At 39.9% G+C, this 10000-nt stretch overlaps 1 non-coding gene across 1 annotated transcript in view; it reads left to right on the top strand.

The window, feature by feature from the left end:
* The first annotated feature begins 9798 nt into the window (after positions 1-9798).
* LOC124173371 overlaps positions 9799-10000 on the top strand; it is a 1857-nt gene continuing 1655 nt past the window's right edge. The window contains exon 1 of the ribosomal RNA XR_006868532.1: positions 9799-10000. This exon is cut by the window's right edge and continues 1655 nt beyond it. This is a non-coding gene — a ribosomal RNA (small subunit ribosomal RNA).

The following is a 10000-nucleotide window of genomic DNA, read 5'->3' as shown; positions in this document are numbered from 1 at the left end:
CGCAAGAATTGCTTCCAAGATCGATTTGTCTGCGTAAAAAATGCAACAAAATGCCTCCAGCCTCCCCTCCTCCAGTGTACGGTGGCCGGAAAAGAACCCGGGTCCCCGAGGGGAAAAGAGCGTCAACTCAGGGACCCGGGTTCGCACCCGGCCACTGAACACTGGAGGCACCTGAGACTTCCTGACCGACCTAAGTTCTAATCGACCTCACTCTAACGAACCCACTCATAACGCCCCAATTTTTCGCTTTTTTTCGCACGACCGCGGCCGGGAATCGAACCCGGGACCCCCGCGTGGGAATCCAACACGCTAACTACTAGTCTACCGCCCCCCCGTTCAAAACGCCTGAAAAATAAGGTGGTATTTTCAAACGCGGAACCCCTGTGGTGGCTTCCCGTAACTGCAGGTGATGATAATAAGAACTTAATACGCAATTTATCGAGAAATAGGTGGTTAGGGCAATTCAATTATACTCTCGACACGTTCCTTTCGAAACGTTCTGATCGAAATCGGCTGATAAGGCAGATTGTTCCCGTTGAACGTTCTTCTAGGATTACGCCATCAAAAATTAATACAATATTTTTATAAATTGTAAATCAGTCGCACAGAAAATCTACATAACTATTTTCAATTATTAAAGAACGTTTCACAACGCATACCATCAAAATCAGATGACATTTAATTTTTTTACGCCCAACTTTTGATTTTGAAAGGTGTTTCATGTGTGTAATACAACCACAAATCCTAGGATATTTCCCAAAGTTGTAATTCTGTCACAATAAAACTATACTGAAATATTTGTAATGTTATTCCGAATGTTTTACAAGTTAAGTACCCAAAATCCGAGGAGAAATAATTTTTTTTACTCCGGTTGGCAGACATTGAATGTTTTTCTCGGGTGCATGGCAACCACATATCATGTAATATTTACAAAACTTGTAACTTAATCGTGCTGAAACTCTATTAAAATATTTATCATGTTACTCCGAACGTTTTAAAAGTATTCTGATCGCAACCCGAAGAGAAATAAAATTTTAACTCCGGATGGCTGATTTTGAATGTGTCTCCTGTGTGTATGGCCACCACAAATCATGCAATATTTTCAAAACTTGTAACTTAATCGTGCTGAAACTCTATGTAAATACTTATTATGATATTTCGAACGTTTTAAAAGTACTCTGACCGAAATCCGATGAGAAATACTTTTTTCCCTCAGGATGGTTGATTCTGAATGTGTGTCCTGGGTGTATGGCAACCACAAATCATGAAATATTTTCAAAACTTGTAACTTAATCGTGCTGAAACTCTATAGATATACTTATTATGTTATTCCGAACGTTTTAAAAGTACTCTGACCGAAATCCGATGAGAAATAAGTTTTAAACTCCGGTTGGCTGATTTTGAATGCCTTTTTTTGGGTGCATGGCAACCACAAATCATGAAATATTTTCAAAACTTGTAACTTAATCGTGCTGAAACTCTATAGAAATACTTATTATGTTATTCCAAACGTTTTAAAAGTACTCTGACCGAAATCCGATGAGAAATAAGTTTTAAACTCCGGTTGGCTGATTTTGAATGCCTTTTTTTGGGTGCATGGCAACCACAAATCATGAAATATTTTCAAAACTTGTAACTTAATCGTGCTGAAACTCTATAGAAATACTTATTATGTTATTCCAAACGTTTTAAAAGTACTCTGACCGAAATCCGATGAGAAATAAGTTTTAAACTCCGGTTGGCTGATTTTGAATGCCTTTTTTTGGGTGCATGGTAACCACAAATCATGACATATTTTCAAAACTTGTAACTTAAACGTGCTGAAACTCTATAGAAATACTTACTATGTTATTCCGAACGTTTTAAAAGTACTCTGACCGAAATCCGATGAGAAATACTTTTTTCCCTCAGGATGGTTGATTCTGAATGTGTGTCCTGGGTGTATGGCAACCACAAATCATGAAATATTTTCAAAACTTGTGACTTAATCGTGCTGAAACTCTATAGAAATACTTATTATGTTATTCCGAACGTTTTAAAAGTACTCTGACCGAAATCCGATGAGAAATAAGTTTTAAACTCCGGTTGGCTGATTTTGAATGCCTTTTTTTGGGTGCATGGCAACCACAAATCATGAAATATTTTCAAAACTTGTAACTTAATCGTGCTGAAACTCTATAGAAATACTTATTATGTTATTCCAAACGTTTTAAAAGTACTCTGACCGAAATCCGATGAGAAATAAGTTTTAAACTCCGGTTGGCTGATTTTGAATGCCTTTTTTTGGGTGCATGGCAACCACAAATCATGAAATATTTTCAAAACTAGTACCTTAATCGTGCTGAAACTCTATAGAAATACTTATTATGTTATTCCGAACGTTTTAAAAGTACTCTGACCGAAATCCGATGAGAAATACTTTTTTCCCTCAGGATGGTTGATTCTGAATGTGTGTCCTGGGTGTATGGCAACCACAAATCATGAAATATTTTCAAAACTTGTAACTTAATCGTGCTGAAACTCTATGTGAATACTTATTATGATATTTCGAACGTTTTAAAAGTACTCTGACCGAAATCCGATGAGAAATAAGTTTTAAACTCCGGTTGGCTGATTTTGAATGCCTTTTTTTGGGTGCATGGCAACCACAAATCATGAAATATTTTCAAAACTTGTAACTTAATCGTGCTGAAACTCTATGTAAATACTTATTATGATATTCCGAACGTTTTAAAAGTACTCTGACCGAAATCCGATGAGAAATACTTTTTTCCCTCAGGATGGTTGATTATGAATGTGTGTCCTGGGTGTATGGCAACCACAAATCATGAAATATTTTCAAAACTAGTACCTTAATCGTGCTGAAACTCTATAGAAATACTTATTATGTCATTCCGAACGTTTTAAAAGTACTCTGACCGAAATCCGATGAGAAATACTTTTTTCCCTCAGGATGGTTGATTCTGAATGTGTGTCCTGGGTGTATGGCAACCACAAATCATGCAATATTTTGGAAAGTTATGCAGTAATCACACTGAAATTTTACTGACGCATTTGTAGTATTATTCGGAACGTTTGAAAAGTTGTCTGATCGAAAACCGAGGGCAAATAAATTTTTAACGCCGGATTGTTGATTTTTTAATCTCTCTCCTGGGTGTATGGCGAACAGAAGTCATGTAATATATTCGAAAATTGTTAATATACCGCAACGAAACCCCTTTGAAATATTTCTCGTATTTTTACGAACGTTTCAAAACGTATCTGACCGGAATCCGATGGCAATTACACTTTATACCCAATTTTTAAAAGTGTACAATGGGTGTATGGCAGACACGACTCATATGTATACTTTGTTAAGTTGACGGTTATTTTGAAAGGAATGATCCCCTGAGGATATCATATGTTTTAAAATGTTTTTGTCATTTCCGCTTCTCTTCTCACGTTCTTTCTGGCATCCTACATTGTGTACATGTATTTGACCTTGAGTAATTTGAAACAACTACGAGGGTTTCACAATGTCTACCAGCAAATGAATGTGTAGTAACCTAAAACCCGTATCGAAGCACCTTCCCACTTTAATCAAAGTGTTCACAAAGTTGTGATGATGTCAACATGCAATTCTGGGAACCCTGTGTTGAGTATGTGGCTGTTAAATGTAACACAATATTTCTTAACATGCAACTACACTACATAAATAATAAACTCTGGTGTACACATGCATTTAAAACTTGATCGCGTAATCACTTGCGCACTACCTCACTTCACGGTCACACGCATTACTTTATAACTTTCAGAAAACAACTTCAAAATGCACTGATCAAAACAACACTTCACTTGGACGAATTTTCTGCAACACACACGACACAGTAAGTGTGGAAATTTGTTGCACATAAGGAAATATAAAGGATCACACGTTACAGCCTACGCGAAGAGTAATTACAGCAAATAAACGTTAACTATCTTGTCGTGGGCTAATTGCCTGATGCTCCAAGCTCACCTGTAGCTGATAGTTCCGTAGCCGCCGCTGGGGGCACCACCTCTCGGACGTTGCATCAATCAGCTGTCTATGAGACGTTAAATCGTTCTCTCTCGGTATGCTTCCTTCAAATAATACCGTGTTTTACCGAGTATTTGCACAAAAACCTCCTCAGTGTGTGCTCCGCGTTCATTACCCGCTAACTAATAGAGCTTTTCGTGGTGTGGTTGCCACGGCAAAGACCCATTGTTGGTCGAACGTTGAAAATACATGCTTTGGCGGAGAGAAAGTACATAGGAAAGGTAACGAACTGGCTACGAAGAAGCGGAATGGTATTAAAAAAATCTCCAAGCTTCAACCTTTGACACTGTGGTGTTAAGAAAGCGTTGAGGCCATTAAAAATATTTTTTTAATTTAAAAGAAAAACCATCTGCACGGAATGCAATGCTTTTCTTATGGGAAAACGGTCATGGCACGTTGAGGGCCCCGAGGCCGTTTTCGCGAGCGATGGACGGAAATGGAAAGCGTATTCCATCGCTTTAATGTATTTCCAATGTATCTTCAAAATTTCATTCCAATATTCCAATTAAAAGTTGTATAAAAAGTCAATACAACGTTAATATGCCACGCCATGCTTCCCTTACGGGAAATAGGGGTGTGGAAACCAGGGGTTTGGAAAAAATTTATGTTCGGTTACGGATTGACTATGATTAAAAAAGTATTATCCCCCAACATTCCTCATTATCCTACCCTTGTAACCGAGCCATTTGTTTGGTCTAACGCCGATTACAGGTATTTTTTAAAATTCGTAGAAAATCCCACTGCACGGATTCCTAATGATTTCCTTGTGGGTGAAATACGCTTCACGTTTGGAGGCCGGACACCGTTTTCACGACAGGTAGGCGGAAAAGGCTGTTGTGTAAAAACACTTCAATCTATGAAGCTTTTATGTTCAAAATTTTAGCCCAATACTCCCTTTGCAAATACTGAAAAAGGTGTCTTAAGCTAGAGTCGACTTCGCAATGCTTTCCTTATGGGTAATGCGGGTGGCCTATTCACGCTCCCAGGGGTTGACTGAACATTGACGGTTAAATAGGTGGTACGAGAGTACCTACGTTAAACAGGTATGGTATGTAACTATTCTTCAATCTTTACGCCTTGTAACTGTACCATTCATAGACCGCCAGGCCCATGGCAACTATTTTTAAAAAATCGAAGAGTAACGGCCTTCACGGAATGCTACGGTTCCCTTAAGGAGAGACTCATACGGCTCATGCCTCCCTCAGATAATACAATGTCTAACCGAGTATTAGAAGGAATCCCTCCTCAGTGCCTGCTCCGAGTACCTTTCCCCTACGCAAAATGTGCTAACATGCCTGTTTACTATGGTTTGGTTGCCACGGAGATGTCCATTGTTGATCGAACCTCAGAAAAACTGCCCTTTTTATGGAGAAAAGGTCCGTAAGAGAGGTGACGAAGTGCCTTCGTCGAAAAGGTATGGCATTAAAAAATTCTGCACACCCTAACCTTTGATGCAGTGGTAATGAGAAAGCATTGAGGTCGTTGAAAATATTTTTAAAATTTAAAAGAAAAACCATCTGCACGGATCCAATGCTTTTCTTACGGGGTAACGTCACGACACGTTGAGGGCCCCGAGGCCGTTTACACGACCGATGGACGAAAATGGAATGCGTATTACATTATTTTAATATATTTCCTATCAACCTTCCAAATTACGTTCCAATAATCCAAGTTTAAGTACCAAAATTATTCATTGCAGCATCACTCTGCCACGCCATGCTTTCCTTACGGCGAATATGGCTGCGCTATCCGGGAGTTTGGAAATGTGCAAAGGTAAGTTTTTGGATTGCCTATGAATCATAAGTATTATCCTTAAACACTCCTCATTCCTTAAGCCTTCCATCTCAGTCATTTAGTAGGTCTAACTGTGAATAAAAGCATTTTTGAAATTTAATAGAAAAACCCACTGCACGGTACCTATCCAACACCTTTTCTTATGGGGAAAGGCCATGACATGTTAAGGGCCCCCAAACCGTTTTCACGAGCAGGGGCCGGAAAATAATGCGTATTCCTTTCCTTAAATGTATTTCGAACGTATCTTCATGATTCCATTGGTATAATCCAATTAAAAGTACGAAAATTAGTCGTTGCAATATCAGTCTTCCACGCAATGCATTCCTTACGGGGAATATGGGTGAGGAAACCAGGGGTTTGGAGAAAAATTTAAAGTAGCGTTATGGATTCACTATGAATGAAAAATATTATCATTTCCCATTCCTCATTCCTTTAGCCTTGTAACCCAGTCATTTACTTGGTCTAACGCCGATTACAAGTATTTTTTTAAATTCATACAAAAACCCTATGCACGTTTCCCAATCCATTTGTTATAGGAATGAAAACTGTTCACGTTTGGAGGTCCGAGGCCGTTTTCACGAACAGGAGGCGGGAAAAGGATATTGTGGTGAAATACATCATTCTATGAAGCATGTGTGTTTAAAATATGAGGTCATTATCCCCTTTGCCAGTGCTGAAAACGGTGTCGAAAGCTAGAGTCGACTTCGCAATGCTTTTCTTATGGGTAATGCGGGTGGCCTATTCACGATCCCAGGGGTTGACTGCACGTTGACCATTTTATACGTGGTAAGGAAGTACCTAGGTTAAACATATATGGTGTGTAAATATTCTTCATACTTTACACCCTGCAACTGCACCATTTATATATCTCCTGGCCCAATGTAACTATTTTTAAAAATTCGAAGAGTAACGGCCTGCACGGAATGCCAAGGTTTCCTTACGGAGAAACGCTTGTGGTCCCGCTATGACACTCAAGCCATTCCCACGACCTTCGGTCGTATATCAGATGTGTGGTTATGTACCTTAATATATGTCATGTGTTATTCCGAAATTTCAGGGCACTGTTTATCCATGAAGTATTAAAAAAGTGAGCACAAAGAGGATGAGTTCCTGCCGTGCATTCGTGCGATGCGAGCGGGCTGCTCTGGGGTACGGAAGAAAGCAATGAATATGTTGCCAGCAAATATATATTAAAAAATTGCTCTTTTCTTCGTCCTCCTTACTGTATTATTTGGCAATGAACAGGCCCGCTGTAATAATTTTTAAAAATTGAACGACTAATTCTCTCCACGGATTGAAATGCTATTCTGAAGGAGAGACTCATACGGCTTCCTGAAGAGTCTGAAGGTAATTCCACGTCCTTACATCATTTATGAAAACTCTGGCCATTCGGACGGATGTCTGTACTGTGTACATTCAAATTCTCAGTGGAATTCTGCACCCGGAAAGGTGACACATTTTCATTTGCAACGTCAGCCTTATCCCGTATTAAATTCCTTACGGTCTGTGACTTACTGCCCAGGTGTAAATAATATGTACCAATGTGAGGTAAAGCACTGAAGAATTTTGAATGTGACGACGTTTTCTTAATCCTCATTTCTTGGGCCAAGGAACCGTTACTTACATGATGCCGAGATGTCCTTGAAGGTACTTCACATGCCGCCGGCAGGGCGCACCACCTCTCAGGCGTTGCATCAGCTGGTTTTGAAATGTGAAGCAGTTAGGTCAAGGTATGATTCCTTCAGGTATTACCACGTCTAACCGAGTATTAGAACGAATTCCTCCTCTGTGCGTGCTCCGAGTACATTACCCGTACGCTAATGATGCTAACATGCCTGCTTATCATGGCGTGGTTGCCACGGAGATGTCCATTGTTGATCGAACCTCTGCCTTTGGCGGAGAAAAAATCCGTAAGAAAGGTGATGAAGTGCCTTCGTCGAAAAGGTATGACATTAAAAAATTCTCCACACTTTCACCTATGACACTCTGGTAATATGAATGCACTGAGGTCGTTGGAAATATTTTTAAAATATAAAAGAAAAAACCACCTGCACGGATCCAATGCTTTTCTTATGGGGAAACGGTTTTAGTCCCTTAATGGGACTCAGACCAACTGTAATTAGTCGTTGTAGTGATTCACGCATGAGGGAAAAATGTCAATTTTTTGGAGGTTGAAAGGTTTTGGTACTAAAAAAAATTTCGGTACTTAAACATTTTTCGGGACTTAGAAAAATTTCCGAGGTTGAAAAAAAAATTTATATCTGGAAATTAATTACGAATTATCCGCATTCCTTCCCATAACATAATTATTACAGGACACGAAACAATCCTAAGCTCCTTCACGTGGAAAATGAGGAGCCTTAAAAAATTTCGTTCAGTAAGTCTTCAACTCCGGGGGCCCGCAGCTCACCTCCGGCTGGCGGGCGAACCCCGGGTCTTCGGCCGGTTGCGGGGTAGCGCTCGCATACCAGGGAATTGTGTATGACAATCAGGCGGACGGGAATTTAACAGAATCTGACTTATTTAAAGAGGAAAACAATATTCGTAGTCCTTAATGCTACGTATGTATTCCGTATATGTTGGAAAATGGGAAATTTTCGGACTTTGAAAAATTTCGGTACTTAGAAATTTTTCGGTACTTAGAAATTTTTCGGTACTTAGAAAATTTTCGGTACTTAGAAATTTTTCGGGACTCGGAAATATTTCGGAAGGTGTAAATTATTTCGGATTTATGTAAGTTCGGGCGCATTTATATTTGCAATTAGTGTCGGAAGACATCACAGACTTACATTTGCGTCCCAGAAAGCTGTTTTACGCATAATGCCTACATTAAAGTTATTAACATTTATCTTTGTTTAAACAATGTCGGCATGAACAATTGCATCGATTTAGAATTTTTGAAGCGACAGGGGGGTAAAAGTATAGTGGAAATGTGAAGAAATCATCAATGTATCGGAACAAATGTAGGAAAGAAATTGTTTAAACAATATTGTTATAAACAATAATATATATTGTAACCGCACGCGCGGTTGTCTATGGTGCAAGTGATAGTTAACTCGTAATAACGAACGGAAATATCGTATTTGCGTAGAAAATTGTCGCATGAATGAGGAAAGAAATTGTTTAAACAATATTGTTATAAACAAAAATAACCGTCAAAATTGCACAAGCGGTTGTCAATCGTCTACGATAATAGATATATATCACAGTATAAACGAAAAATGGTTTTTTGGTAGGAAATAGTGGCGGGATTTTGTTTAAACAATTTAATTGTTAATAACAATAGGGGTGAAATTGTTCATAAGACCGTCCTCGAACGTGGGGAGTCGCTAATTTGCATTAAAAAATTCGTTCCGCGAGTTTGGTAAAAATCGGGAAAAAAAATTTAATCCCTTAAATAACTGTCAAATAAATGTTAATAATTGTTTAAAGTGTGCGCAAGAGCTGTAAACATTAAGGGAAATAATTGTCAAACAACGTCCTATAGGGTTGCGGGGGGGGTCGGTGCGGCCCGCGACTAAGTCCCGAGAAAGGGCATTTTCGACTAACTTTTTTGGGCCGCGCCGGATAATTCGCCCGCGTCGACGTCGGTGTGGTCCAGAGTCGAATTCCCCTTGCATCTGCTATTTGACTACTATGTGGAGTCACTCGACTCTCACCGGCTAGCGAAGATCGACGGGGAAGAAGCGCGTCGGGTCCCGCGAGGGTCTCCGTGCTTCGGCCCCGGTCGGCAAAATTGAATTTTGGCCATTTGGGCAAAGCGACTCGAGAAATCCTTTAACCGAACGAAGCGCGCAGGCCTTCGGAACGTCGGGGATTCTCCCCGCATCGTTTCGGTGACCGGTGGGCTTGATTTGAAGAAAAACGGAGGAGAAGGTACGGAACGAAAAATCGAAAAAGCGCGGCCTCGGACCGATCATGTCGGCGGGGAACGGAACGATACGCGCTCCCTGGTTGATCCTGCCAGTAGTCATATGCTTGTCTCAAAGATTAAGCCATGCATGTCTCAGTACAAACCGCTTTAAGGCGAAACCGCGAATGGCTCATTAAATCAGTTATGGTTCCTTGGATCTTACCCACGCTTACATGGATAACTGTGGTAATTCTAGAGCTAATACATGAACCTCGTGCCCCGACCAGTGATGGGAG

The sequence above is a fragment of the Ischnura elegans genome, unplaced genomic scaffold, assembly GCF_921293095.1.
Source record: "Ischnura elegans unplaced genomic scaffold, ioIscEleg1.1, whole genome shotgun sequence".
NCBI classification, from domain to species: domain Eukaryota; kingdom Metazoa; phylum Arthropoda; class Insecta; order Odonata; family Coenagrionidae; genus Ischnura; species Ischnura elegans.
This window is presented reverse-complemented; position numbering and strand designations above follow the sequence as displayed.